The 15,286-nt window shown below is 37.7% G+C and overlaps 1 long non-coding RNA gene across 1 annotated transcript in view; it reads right to left on the reverse strand.

Annotated features, from left to right (window-relative positions):
• Window positions 1-4,762: 4,762 nt before the first annotated feature.
• Window positions 4,763-15,286, reverse strand: part of LOC134163883 (uncharacterized) — an 87,796-nt gene continuing 77,272 nt past the window's right edge. Inside the window, exons 2-3 of the long non-coding RNA XR_009964885.1 lie at window positions 7,713-7,807; window positions 4,763-4,816 (exon numbers count right to left, since the gene is read on the reverse strand). This is a non-coding gene — a long non-coding RNA (uncharacterized LOC134163883). The remainder of the gene's footprint in view (window positions 4,817-7,712; window positions 7,808-15,286) is intronic.

Below are 15,286 nucleotides of genomic sequence, written 5' to 3' on the forward strand. Positions count from 1 at the left end.
CTTTGTAATGCATTCTTTTCAGATGACCTTTCATATTGATTATGTCCTGATTACAGCAGGTGGAAGAGAGCATTCCATATCACTTAGACAAGATAATGATTTTTACAAATATAACTGTACAGATAGCTAACTGTTAGCAGAGAGGTAATATATGTCTTTAGTAGTGCAAGACTAGAACCCAATTTTCAGTATCTTCACATATCTTCAAGGATATGTCCTTTACTAGGTTTTTTTAGCAATAGCAATATTGGCTAGTTGCTTATTACATCTAGTAATAGTAATTTTGGCCAGCTGCTTACTGGAACTAAGGGAAAATTATTCTACATTTATTCACTTTTCCTTTTGATAGGAAGCTTTAAATATATGTTTTAAAACATATGCAATACCACAGTTAGAAGGAAAGCCAAGTTTATGAAAGAAAGGCAATATAAGAAATAATAGGTTTTAGACCTATGATATTTTAAAAATAATCACTAAACCAGTGAAATCTTATTTAAATTGAGTGAGGAATTATTTAGCGCTACCAAGTATGGGTGAACTGCTCCACCTCCATCTTATTTTAGTGCAATACACTCAAACAGTGATGCACTCAAAATTCACTTCAAGGAAATTTATTTCTTCTCCTAAAGCAGTGGACCAAGAACCACAAGATTACAGCATATATTCAATTGCTGTCCTTTGCCAGTGGTGGTGATGAGATGAGATCAGCACAGAGTAATAGACAAATATGATACAGGGACACCTGAGTAAATATAAAACATAGTAACAAATTTTAAGTGAAAAAATACATATAGTTGATAATAGTTATGACTTATTGAATAGAAGTGTTGCCTAACTTCAAGTAACAAGTGAGAAAACAGAGCAAGAATTGCAATTTAATTATCTTGGTCTCCGTTATGGAATTTAATAAGCAGATCAATAATGTTATCTCTATAATTGCATTCCAAGAATATCATGCTAGTTGTTTTTTGCACTTCATACACTACAACATTTCCTCTTAAGATGTTTTCAGAATGTTTACAGTAATTTCTCTTCTTAGGCCTGGATTCATCAAAACACAGAGCTTATACTTAGCATTATTTCCACAGCATGAGTAGTATATTTATATGTATGTATAAATGTTTTCTGGAATAGGGTTGGTTATAAACATGTGAAATGATTTGATGAATTTGAAACAAAAACAAAATATAAATTGACAAAATATGCTTTTACTTTTGGAGTATCCTTAAATAAGAATGTCTTCATTATAATTTAAAGTCATGATATAAACTTATATGAAATAAGATATGGCCTCTATCTTTAGAAAATAATTTAAATTATCAACAGTATCAAATGTAGACTTCCTTCCACCCTTCAAAAATCTATACGTAGTGTTGACATTCAACAATCAGAAAGCAAGGAAGAAATCTAAGAGGGAAGCTGCCTTTTCCCTGTCTTAGATCTTGGCAAATTCACTCTTCAGTTGCTCCTCACCCATCAGATAAGCTTGAAACCAAACTTGAACCTTTCAGCACTATGCACACTTCATATATTCCTTCATTTCAGCAGTTAACTCTTACCTCCTTGAACCAAACCAGAACACATACACAAAAATCCTTCCATCTTCTCACTTCTAAAGAAGCAATAACTGCAGGTCAAGGTAACTTCAGAATGGCTTAAATTTATTGTTATTATTTCTCTCCTATAGGCTATTTCACTTCCTCTTCTGCTATAGAGGTTTTGGAAATTTTTATGTGCCTCCTCCCTTCTTCTCCCAGTAATATTTTAGACTGATAAATATAATTCTGAAGAATTTGGAGAATATTGGAAGTGACAGGGAGCGTCTTGTGGAGTTGCAGAATCTGTCAAAGGTATTGTCTGATGTGACGTGGTGTAAGAATACACAGAAGAAAGCACTGCCTTTGCAGGAGACTTCCTTGTGTTGCAATGATTAGGTACACTAGTTTCTCATTTAAGCAGTTTTAGATATAAACCATCAAAGTTTTGGGTGGTTGGTTTGAATATTAATTAACAGCTTGTTAATTGGCACAGTTCCAGGAAATCTCCTTCCTCTGTTACCCTGCCTCTGCCTTATTGAAAGGACACTGGCAGCAGAATATTACTCCCATTAAATCTGATGATTTTCCCATTTATTTTCATAAACTGCTCCTAGATAGTGTTTAGCATACTGATTCTTAATTTTCTAGTCCAACAAGTGTTTGTATCCATTATTGTGGAAATTATACATAATACTTAAATTTTATACATAAGAATAGCTTGCTATTTATTACTTTTGATCTTTGTCCAAATCCTCTTGTATCTCAGACTTATAAAATCTTTTCCAAAAGAATAACCTTTCTTTTTTGAGTATGTATAGTTGTATTTTTTTTTCCCCCCAAAATAGTGTCTGACATATTACTTCTTTAATAGTCAAGATGCATGTTGCTCTTGCTCTTGGCTTCTTTTCATAACTGTGGCAGCTTTAAATAAGTATGGTAAGGCTAATGCAAAAAGTCAAAAATAAAAGATGAGGGTGTTCACTCCTTTTTCGTGTCTACAAATATCAGATTGTGGCTGATGCCAGTTGCAGCTGTAATGCTTATAATTACTTCTGCTGAGACTCCCGGTCTGTTATAATTTAGCTGGAAGTTGCAAAAGTCTCCTTTATTCCTACAGGATACCTATTGTTCAGGGCTGAGATCTAGGACTAGAAAGTATCCTTTGAAAGTCTGGGGACAATTGCAAAGAGTGACTATTGTATGATATTACCAGAGCTCAGAGTCAGGGGTTAGACTCCCTATACACCCAAAGTCTATGATTAAAATCCTTTTCTAAGGCAATGGAGCCATGGATGAAAACCCATTTCAAAACTAAGTGTTCTAATCAATATATTAGTACAGAAAATAAGGGTGACATTTCCTCCCATTCCACATCCACTTTTAGAAGATTGAGTCCCCTCAGGAATCCTACCTCAGGAGAAACCTTTGTAGACAGAGGTCAGCCAAATAAGTGGAAGCAGACCACTTGCAGAGAGGTGCCTACACAACAGAGAGGTTTGGTTTTCTTTGTCTCTCATTTCTCATTCTGCTTAACATTTATTATGAGCTACCCCCAGGCAGCTCCATGATACGTGAGCGGGAAGTACCAAAGACATGTTTATGTTTTAGTCACGGAAACACCCACACTATTGCAATAAGCAAGCAGTCTAATTTTTATCATTACATATGTTAAGTAACTGAGGTGGACCAAAAGAATGAAGGTCTAGACAGAACAGAAACAGGGATATAACTTTCCAACCTCTCTGTAACAAGCAGAACTGAAGATATTGTAGCCCGTATTTGTGCAAGTCTGATCTGAAGAAGGTGTTTTGCTGTAAATCAGCATGCTTCTGTTCCTGTGTGCAATTAACTATATTTTCTATTGGCCCAAGCCACATATTTATCAGTTTCATTCTTTAACTGGATGCATGAATATATCTTTCTTGGTACCTCTCAAAGTAAAAATATGACTACCATACAGCATCTCTGTACAGATAAACTGAACACTAACTCTACAGGAATTTTTATGCTACTATGGATTTACAATCATTTCCCTGATTTGGTTGACCTGAATTGTAACTTTTCTTCCATATTCTTTTTAACCATCTCCTTATAAACATTGGAGCGCTTTCATCTCCTTTGCAAGATACCTGACTTGCAAGTAACTTTTATGCCATCATCCCATTTTCTTATTTCTATATGCACGTTTTACTCCCCTTGACAATGCACTCATACTGAAGAAAGAATAGACACCTTAATCCTACTTGGCAAGATTTCCCTTTTAAGCTTTAGTCTCAACCAGGCTTGTGTAGTGTTTGTTGACCTTTTGCACCAGACCGATCAGTCCATTGTGGTCCAAAGTAAGACTTCCTTTTCTTGGCAGGCAGCAGGGCAGAGTTTGATGATAAAGCCTTTGAAGTATAGCATCTGAAGCCCCTGGTCTAAAAGCTGCTTGAACAGCCATGTCAGTAGTAAAGGTTGCTATAACATTTTTTTAATTGTAGTGTTATTGCAAATAATTTGAAAAATTCTGAATCTTTAAAATTTGCTGTTATAGAGAAGGATTAATGAATAAGTCTCAAAGTGTAAATCTCTATTGCCATTACACCTGACTGTCTCCATGTTGAATTCAGCAATAAAATGTCAGTGAATTCAACATGGACAGGAACATTGTGTCAACATGTGACGAACATACTCTTTTAATTCGTCAAAGTATCTTAGGAGGAAGAGATCTGGGGTGCTTAAATGCTATTAATGTTAGTAAGGCTTACCTGTCTGTTTCAACAGCGTTCATTAATAGAACAGAGATCTTAGTAATTTAGGAGACAGAAAGGAATAATACATTGTTGTATCTTTTCCAAATTCATTATTATAAATGCCTATCCACTTCTGGGTGGGGAAATTTTCTGCATAGGCCCAGATTATATTGAAAGATGTACTGCTTTGGGCTTGTAATGATTTGTATCGCACAACACAATGCAGAATGAAAGGACTTGAACTTTGTGACATAAATAGGAATATATGAGTGTGTTTCACATCAGAGCTAGCAGACCCTTCAGAGGGTCTGAAGATCTGCTACAAAAAAATGTGCTTATCCACCATCTTACATGAATATTTTTAAATTAAACATTACACCATTATACATGGTAAGTTACTCTGTCATGTTTAACATGTTTAACACATAGTGGCAGAATGTTAGAGATTATTTTAAACCCTTGTTTTATGAGCTATCATGAAAAGCCTACCATATTTTACCGGATGAATGGCACACTCAGTTTTGCTTTTGATGGACAGGAGGACTGAAGAGAGGAAAAAGGAAGTGGAGTTAAACACAGTCTTTCCATAAACTCATATAGAATGCAATTTTCTGGTATTCTGTAAATAGATATTTTCCTATCAACCTTTCATGTTTGTGGCTATAAAGATATGTTTTTCGTACAATAACATATTTTCTAATAATAATAATAATGCAATCCTCTGATCATTTTCCTCCCTATTATTGGATAGCATTTCCAGCAACTGTACAAACACATTTAACTACTCAGGGACCCTGATGCCAAGTTGCGGAGGATATTCTTGTAGCAGTGACAAATAGCTTGCTCGTGGGCTGTGCAGAGTGTTGTTCTGGCAGCAATGAAGTTGTCTGTGTGTCTGTCACTTGGTTAGGCTACAGAAAGTCTAGGTGGTTTGACATTTTTTTTTTTTTCGCCTTTGGAGAACTTTGTTTTAAACTTGCATTTTTTTTTTTCTGGTGAATTAGTTCATTTGACAGCAAGGTTCTTAGCAGACCCACCCCTCACAAGTGTTACATGTGAGTACCTATATGATGAAAGAGAGAAAAAAATCTTCACAGTGCCATACTTGTTTTCCATACAAACCTACATGCTGCCATTACAGCCACCCACATATCGTTTGACAACTCACGCATCAAGCATCTTAATGAATCAGTACTAAAAAACACAGTGTCCCTGTGTAAAGCCAGATATTTTAAATGTTATTCTGACTTTACACCTTTCTGGTGAAAAATTGGGGTAAACTGTGTGATCTGTAAACAAGAAATGAGGGATAGGTTCTATTTTACTGCTCATATTTCTCATAATGACAGCACTCTAAGTTACTGATTTAATTTTAAAAATACAATTAGTAAAGTCTGCTGATTACAAAAAAAAAACCCCTCACAACTCTTAGTAGATAATTTAGCTTGTAGATATGTACAGGCAATCCTTACAGTGTCTTTTTTGCTACTTAAGAAAGTATATAATTTAAAGCTTCTAGATAATTTATGGGTAAAATACAAACTAGCTGACACTGCTGGCTAAAAAATAAATACTCCTCCTATTTTATTTCTGAGTTTATAATTAATGGTAAATGTGAAATTTAAATAAAAACCCAAAATAACAAATATATGAGTTATTGTATTTAAAAACAGGAAACAAAGACTTCAATATTTGTAAAAAGACGCAAGAATAATTTAAAATTCTTTGGAATGATAACAGATCTACTGCATAAAAGCTCTGCTGAATGATGTAAATCTAGACTAAGTAAAAGGAAGTAAACTCTATTTTCATGAAAGTCAATATACAATGGCAGTGTTTTAAAAGGGTCTAACAGGCTTTTAATCTTATAAAGGAAAAATGTTTATTTTTGTTCTTTCTGTATATATAGATGTATTTGCTGATTTGATTATCCATATTGGCAGATCAGTTTAAATGGACTTTGAAACAGTCTTACATTCTTTAGCAGACTAAGTCACTGTACTGGTTTTGCATTCACAAAAATGTTTCTAATTATTTTTTCCTTTTTAAATTCCCAATATAAAAAAAAATAAATCCTACTGTGGGTAATTAGAAAAATAATCAAAGAACTCTAAGTATAAGGACTCAGAAGAGATGTTGAAAGGTATTTTAGCATTATAAATCAAGGGTACAAAGAGGAAATTTCAGCTAAAAGTGATGTTTGAGTCAGTTTGTTTTCATTGTGACTGGTGATAGTACTTAAGTTAGCCTTCTAGACTACATGGGTATTACTAAACTAAATTCATCAAATTTGCAACTATATCTTTACCAGAAACATTTTTGAAAAGAGCCAACAGCAGAGATTTTCTAGCTTTCATCACTTAGAATCACAGAGTGAGGCTATTGATCCTAAAATTGCTGGGATTTTCGAAGGAGACTGCTTGTTTGTTCTGTGCTGTTGTCACTGAAGTGGTTAAAGCTTTGTTTGTTTGTTTTGGTTCTGAATGGCTCTTAATGGATTAAGCTTTCCAGCTTTCACCAAAGCTGAAACTGTTTATTAAAGTATCAAGATATAAACTAACCTCTGAGAATTTTAACAGACTATATGAGGCCATGCAGTCCTAATGACTTATCCATATGGATCCTTTTGAAGGCTTTGGTGTGTTTGTTTTTGCAACTCATACCATACCGAATTATTTTAGTTGTTTTGGGGAAACAAGTCTATGTGAAGTTGGACATTATAATGAAATACGGATTCTTTTCCCTCATGGGTTTTACATAGGTGCTTTAAGTGTTTCATCAAATCATCATTATCATGTGTACAAAATACAGCAATGAAATATTTGTAGTGTTTTATTTGCACTTATTGTTTTATTATTTATGATATTTACTACAAAAGTGACCAAAAGAAAACCTCCGTGGTAATTAACCCAATAGACAAGCTCTGTTGTAAAAAATCACCAATCTAAAAAGCCAGAGGACATGGACAGGCATACTGCAGAGTCTTTATGACTAACATCAAATATATTTATAGAGTATGTTATATTTGCCATTTCTACAATCAGATTTAACCAAGGTTTCAGCAGAAAATTTTAAAAGCCTGTCTCAGAATAACACAATTACCTACTGGACGTAGAGCTGATAGAGAATATAATTCACAAAATGATTGATTATGTAACATCAAGCATAATCCTTTAATTTTCAAATTTTAACATGTCCACGTTTTTATTGTGCTACGAAGGATTATTCTCATTTCTATGTCAGGAACAGGTTACCTTGATGTAAGACCAGCTGTTTATTCAAACAGTTAAAAACTTTTCCAAAACTTTTGAAGAAGGGCTTCAACTTCAAAGTTCTCAATAAAAAAAAAAATATTAAAATCAAATTACTGGTTTGGTGTTGGTTGGATTTTATTTGTTTGGGGGTTGGGTTTTGTTTTTTTTTATATGGAGATATCTACCCTCGCAAGATGTTAGAACACCGTCATTCTATTCAAAGAGGTTGCCATTAGACTTTTTCATTATAGTCTTTTGTACAGTATATGTTATGTGGAGTCTAAAAAGAGGAATAATAGGAAATCTGAATCTTAACACCTATTGTTATTTTAAAGATTTGCATTTCTATCTAGTCCCAGCTAGAGGTAGTCTTGTACCAGGCAACATCCAGATATACAATATCTGTCTTAGAAAATTTCAGTATAAGGAGAAGTTAAAAAGATTGTGCCAAGATAAGAAGAGATGCATGTGCATGGGAAAACTTAGTTGATATTAGGTACTGAATGAGACTATAATTATTTTCAAAAAGTACTCCATCCTGCTGGGTGTATATAATTCTAATATCTTATACCTTTTAATACCACCTATGTATATGCCTAGCGATGAACAAACAAATTCAACTTCTGTTTCTCCTTATTCGTCTAGTTGTTCCTTAACAGCTAGTGTTCTAAGCCAGAGCTCAATAGATAGTGACTATCAATATTTGGAAACTACATTATTTTATACGTACAGAAGCGTTGGAATTCTGGAGAAACCCTCAAAAGTCCTTTTATTAACTAGTGTTAATTGAAATAAATAAGAAAATTATGGAAACCTGACATAAGCAAAACTGCTTATGAGATTATATTCGATGAGTCATTGATTTCAGTATAGGCTAATTTTGGCTTTATGGTGTCTCTTATATTTTAGATAAAATCTCACACATTCATTGGAGAAATAGTTACCGCTAATATTTGAGATTCCAGTATTAAGAGATGTTTTTTGGTTAAGTGCAATACATTGATATTGCACTTTTTTGTTTGTTTGTTTGTGTAAAAGCGCAAGAAGAAAAATTCATTACTCCTCGACATTATAAAAGCTTCAGGAGGAAAAGTGTGAAATTGATGTAAGGTTTATGCTCTAGTTTATGGAAAATACATACACTGAAACCTCCATAAATATTTGCAAGAGTCATACAGCTCGAGCAGTAAAAACAGGCTCAGCAGCTGAGGGCTCTAAAGGAACAATTTTCTATATGAAACATCATAAATGGATGCATTCAACATTGAATGATCCCACATCCACAAATGGTTCAAGGAATTGAAGGAAAGTGTTTAGAAACAAAAGTTTTGTAAGCATTATTATCAAAACAAACTGACTCCAGTGAGACAAAACATAAGTATAGTTAAAGGACTGGCCCCTGGGATGTCATATTATCAGAAAAATAATTTCAACCACTTCATTTTTTTCCTATGATAGAAACTTACTCTGTTTTTAAGACCCTTTTGTGTAATTTTACTAAGGCAAAAAGTGCAACTACCATTCTAAAAGGTGGTCCTATAACTTATTTTCCTTCATATAATTCTAACCTATTTTCTGAGAATATATATAAGTTGTTTTATTAAGTTTATTTCATTAATCCACAGAAAAGGATGGAAACACTAGTGTTAACATTATCAGTGACAGTGAGAATGTTTTAAGCACCTATGTATGTTTAAATACCTTTCTCTTTTTTACCACAACTGGTAGTCAAATTTGCCTCAATTTTTATCTCAACTAAATTTAAAGTACTTTGAGAGAAATATTTGTCAGAGAGTAACCATAATCTAGGAAAGGGAGTAGAATGAAGGAGTGAAGAAAGAAGTAGAAGTACGACCTGTTCAGACAAAGTGTTATGAGCATTCATTTTCCTTTCTCTTGTTTCACAGAATCATAGAATGGTGTAAGTTGGAAGGGACCCCTGTAGGTCGTCTTGTCCAACCCCCATGCAGAAACAGGGTCATGTAGACCTTGTTGCTCAGGCACATGTTCTGATGGCTTTTGAATATCTCCCAAGACAGAAACTCTACAACCTCTCCAGGTAACCTTCGTATGAATGTTTTAAATTAAAACAAGTACATTTAATATATTAAGATATCCCTTTATATTAATTTTCTAGAGGATTTTCTAGCAAATTATGCAGTCTTGGAGTTTGTTACCGTAAGTCGATCAGCCCTCAAACTCTATCAGCCTTTTATTTGAGGTATGACTCCATTGTAGATGGATAACATTTTTATTGGGATAGGTCAATAAATAAGAAACTTCTAAAGAACTTGGTTCAGGTATGTAGCATGTGTAGTTTGACTGCTTCTAGAATGTGTATTGATACTTCTAGAATCATAGAATCAAGCAGATTGGAAAAGACCTTTAAGATCATCAAGTCCAACCATTACACTAGGACTGCTAAGACCACCGATAAACATATCACTGAGGGCCTTATCTACATGGTTTCTGAACACTTCCAGGGACGGTGATTCCACAACTTCCCTGGGCAGCCTGTTCCAATACCTGATTACCCTCTCTGTGATGAAATTTGTCCTAATATCCAAACTAAACCTCCCCTGGCACAGGTTGAGGCCATTACCTCTTGCCATATCACTTGTTACTTGAGAAGAGTAACAAGTAACAAGAGGCAGACAAAACTAACACCAGAGGCAATGTAGGCCCACTGATGAACGGAATGGGTGCCCTGGTGACAGAAGATACAGAGATGGCAGAGTTACTGAATGCCTTCTTTGTCTCTGTCTACTCTGCTGCAGGCAGCCCTGAAGAGCCCTGTACCCCTGAGACCTTAGATGAAGTCAGGTCAACAGAGCGGTTTGCCTTAGTCGATGAAGAATGGGTTAGAGATCAGTTGAGCAACCTGGACATCCATAAATCCATGGGTCCAGATGGGATGCACCCGCGGGTGCTGAGGGAACTGGCGGAAGTCATTGCTAGACCGCTCTCCATCATCTTTACCAAGTCTTGGGAAACGGGAGACGTGCCTGAGGACTGGAGGAAAGCAAATGTCACTCCAGTCTTCAAAAAGGGCAAGAAGGAGGACCCGGGTAACTATAGGCCGGTCAGCCTCACCTCCATCCCTGGGAAAGTGATGGAACGCCTTATCCTTGGTGCCATCTTAAGGCATATCAAGGATAAGAGGGTTATGAGGGGCAGTCAACATGGCTTCACCAGGGGGAAATCATGCTTGACCAATCTCTTAGCCTTTTATGAGGAAATAACACGGTGGATGGATGATGGCAGAGCAGTGGATGTGGTCTACCTTGACTTCACCAAAGCATTTGACACAGTCTCCCCACAGCATCCTCACAGCTAAATTGAGGAAGTGTGGTCTGAATGATCAGGTAGTGAGGTGGACTGTGAACTGGCTGAAGGAGAGAAGCCAGAGAGTTGTAGTCTATGGGGCTGAGTCTAGTTGGAGGCCTGTAACTAGTGGAGTGCCTCAAGGGTCAATACTGGGACCAGTATTATTTAATATACTCATCAACGATTTAGATGAGGGAATTGAGTGTACTATCAGCAAGTTTGCTGATGACGCTAAGCTGGGAGGAGTGGCTGACATGCCAGAAGGCAGTGCTGCCATCCAGCGAGACCTGGACAGGCTGGAGAGTTGGGCAGGGAATAACTTGATGAAATATAACAAGGGAAAGTGTAGAGTCCTGCATCTGGGCAGGAACAACCCCAGGTTCCAGTATAGGTTGGGAAACGACCTGTTAGAGAGCAGTGTAGGGGAGAGGGACCTGGGGGTCCTAGTGGACGACAGGATGACCGTGAGCCAACACTGTGCCCTTGTGGCTAAGAAGGCCAATGGCATCCTGGGGTGTATTAGAAGGGGGGTGGTTAGTAGGTCGAGAGAGGTCCTCCTTCCCCTCTACTCTGCCCTGGTGAGACCCCATCTGGAATATTGTGTCCAGTTCTGGGCCCCTTAGTTCAAGAAGGACAGGGAGCTGCTGGAGAGAGTCGAGCGCAGGGCAACAAAGATGATTAAGGGAGTGGAGCATCTCCCTTATGAGGAAAGACTGAGGGAGCTGGGTCTCTATAGTTTGGAGAAGAGGAGACTGAGGGGTGACCTTATAAGTGTCTATAAATATATAAAGGGGGAGTGTCACGAGGATGGAGCCAGGCTCTACTCAGTGGCAAACAATGATAGGACAAGGGGTAATGGGTACAAACTGGAACACAAGAGGTTCCACTTAAACTTGAGAAGAAACTTCTTCTCAGTGAGGGTGACGGAACACTGGAACAGGCTGCCCAGGGAGGTTGTGGAGTCTCCTTCCCTGGAGACATTCAAAACCCGCCTGGACACATTCCTGTGTAACATTATCTGGGTGTTCCTGCTCCGGCAGGGGGATTGGACTAGATGATCTTGCGAGGTCCCTTCCAATCTCTAGCATACTGTGATACTGTGATACTGTGAAGAGACCAACCCCTAACTCACGACAACTTCCTTTCAGGTAGTTGCTGGGCACAATAATGTCGCCCCTGAGCCTTCTCTTCTCCAGACTAAACAATCCCAGTTCCCTTCGCTGCTCCTCATAAGACTTGTTCCCCAGACCCTTCACCAGTTTTGTTGCTCTTTTCTGGACTTGCTCCAGCACCTCAATGTCTTTCTTGTAGTGAGGGCCCAGAACTGAACACAGTGTTTGAGATGCGGCCTCACCAGTGTCACATATAGGGAGATGATCACTACCCCACCCTGATGGCTAAGCTATAGGTGATGCCACTGGCCTCCTTAGCTGCCTGGGCACAATCTGACCCATGTTCAGCAGCTGTCAATCAGCACCCCCAGGTCCTTTTCTACCTAGCAGCATTCCAGCCCCTCTTCCCACTCAACCTCAGTGTTGCATGCAGTTGTGGCCCAAATGCACGACCTGGCACTTTGCCTTGTTGAACCTCATACTATTAGCCACTGCTTCCAATCCAGCCTGTCCAGATCTCTCTGCAGAGCCCTCTTACCCTCCAGCAAATCAACACTCCCGGCCAATTTGGTGTCATCTGCAATTTTACTGAGGGTGCACTCAATCACCTCATCCAGATCATCAATGAAGATATTGAACAACACTGGCCCTAACATCATGCCCTGAGGGGCACCACTGGTGACTGGTTGCCTACTAGATGTTATGCCCATTTACTTAAATCTTTTCATCCCAGAACACTTTTTCATAATCGGCTATGAAAAGAAACTCCTTGACCCCCACAGTCAGTAGAAACTACGGGTCATTCCATGGTAGATCTATGCTTATAAACAGTTGGGCATTCTTACAAATGTCACCAGTGTCAGCTGATACATTGCTAAAAGAACACAGGTAAAAGAAATCTGGACGCAACCAAAGTGAAGCTGCATTTACCTTTTAAGCTGCACTTGTAGCTGAAATAAAAATTTAAAAGTGAAGAGCATTTTGATGTTATGTAAAATTTTACCGATCATAATAGCCCAAATTTACAACTTTGCTGAAGGTAAGGTACATGTTTCTATTTATACCAATCTCAAGCACTGTATTTATGTGATAAAAAATTGTCCGGGATATAGGAATACATTCAATGTTTAAAGTTTACTGTAGTAGCTCTAACCACTACCCCCTCTCCAGTACATGGCAGATGTATCAGAGGGTGAGGAATATCTAAGTGATGAGCAGGTACTATTCTTCATACGTGATTCAGTCAATCTCTTTATATATAAGCCTGTATAAGATTAATTGTGCCTGTTTGCCTGTTTTCAAATTTGTGTACTGGCACACATTATGCTTAAAATTGTGGAAGAAGAAAAGTAATGAAATTCTTCTCTGCCTTTTTTGCTACTTAGAAAGATTCTTAATTTCTGGTAAAGAACTGAACTGGGAGCTCAGAATCCTGACATCTACAAGCTTAATTGTCTTCCGAACTTTTCCACTGTATTAGTGCAAGTGACAGTGAAAGCAACTGTGTATCAGTTCTTCAGCCCTGTAGCTCACAACTCAAAAGTATCACATTAAACCAGTCTTGATCCTGTACTTTTATAGTCTACATTAGACATTGATGTGCAACTCCCTGGTGTTAGTAGGCAACATGATCTACCTCTGCTTGCAATTTTCACTGCAAAACCACTTTTACTTCATGAAAATCCTATATATTATTTTGCATGAATTAGAAATTAACACTTGCAATAAATTCAGGTTATGTGATAATATGTAGAAATTCAGATAATACAAACTCTATTCATATCATACAAAAATCTTTATCTGGAATATTGATGTCAAAACTGAAAAGTCTTGGTTTCCAGTATTCATATAAACTTGGAAGGTGAAAGGCTATGGTTCCTGAAAAACATGGAAAGAATTTGATGGCTGAGGTGAGGAGGGTGTTGGCTTTATTGTGCATACTCCTGGTTTTCTTTTCAGGATTCAAATTGGAACGTCTCAGGTGGTGTATCAAAAGCTAAATTATTTTTCCTTATTTGTGCAATCTAACAACACAGTCATACTGGGGGGAGGTGAGGGGGTGGGAGGAGAAGAGAGTTAGGGGGGATTAAAAAAAAAAGAAAAAGACAGGAATAGTTCTGTCTTGAAACACTTCCCAGAGCTGTGTATGTCTTAAAGTGAGTTGGATTTCAATTTGGTAATTAAGCAAAGAGTATTTCTTCAAGGCTCTACAATGCATTAATGATATCCAGACAGATATTTGATTGAGTTGTTTCCCCTCTCAGAGAGCTGTCAATGCTCATGTTAGCTATATTCATGTTGCCCACTACAACATCTGTCTTGCTCACTGAAAAAAATCCCTTTATACACTGCTAGGCTTCTTTGTTTTGTTTAATTTTCATACCCAACCTATTGCAATCAATCAGGTAGCTGTTTCCTTATGAGTCTAAAAGTAGACACAAGTTCTACTTCATTTATTGTCCTTGCTTAGAGTATACAAGGATAGGAATATTACTCTGGCAAATAAGATGCATAACAATCTTGATTTTTCTGAGATAAATTTTCTGTGTTTCTTATTAGGGACACCGGAAATTCTTAAGCTAGCTTCTTAGACAATAGAACTTCTGTTTTAGTTTGCTGAGTATGTGCTTCCTGTGCTCATGGGACTTAGCTGGGACACATGGGAGAGAGAAACAGAGAGAAACAGTAAAAGCGATCTACAATGATTTCATCATCACATATGAAGGAAGTCAGTGAATACTGCTTTCCAGATCATCAATTTTGCCAAAACCTGTAAGTCCTCATAAGCAGAAACCAGTGTTGGAAATGGAGAGACATCAATTTGATAGATGGACACTCGGTGGATAAAGAACTGGATGGATGGCCACATGCAAAGGGCTGTGGTCAATGGCTCTATGTCCAGCTGGAGATCAGTAACGAGTGGTGCCCTCAGGGATTGGTGCTGGGACTGGTCTTGTCAGCATCTTTGTCGGTGACATGGACAGTGGGATTGAGCGCGCCCTCAGCAAGTTTGCTGATGACACCAAGCTGTGTGGTTCGGTTCATACGCTGGAGGGAAGGAATGCCATCCAGAGGGACCTTGAAACGCTTGTGAGGTGGGCTAATGCCAGGCTTATGAAGTTTAACCATGCCAAGTGCAAGGTCCTACACCTGGGTTGGAGCAATCCCAGGCACAGCTCCAGGCTGGGCAGAGAAGAGATTCAGAGCAGCCCTGCAGAGAAGGACTTGGGGGTGCTGGTCAATGAGAAAATGAACATGAGGCGGCTTCAGTGTGTGCTCACAGCCAAGAAAGCCAACCGTATCCTGGGCTGCATCAAAAG

The sequence above is a fragment of the Pezoporus occidentalis genome, unplaced genomic scaffold, assembly GCF_034315485.1.
Source record: "Pezoporus occidentalis ecotype Australia unplaced genomic scaffold, CSIRO_AGI_Poc_V1 ctg21, whole genome shotgun sequence".
In the NCBI taxonomy this organism is placed as follows: Eukaryota; Metazoa; Chordata; class Aves; order Psittaciformes; family Psittacidae; genus Pezoporus; species Pezoporus occidentalis.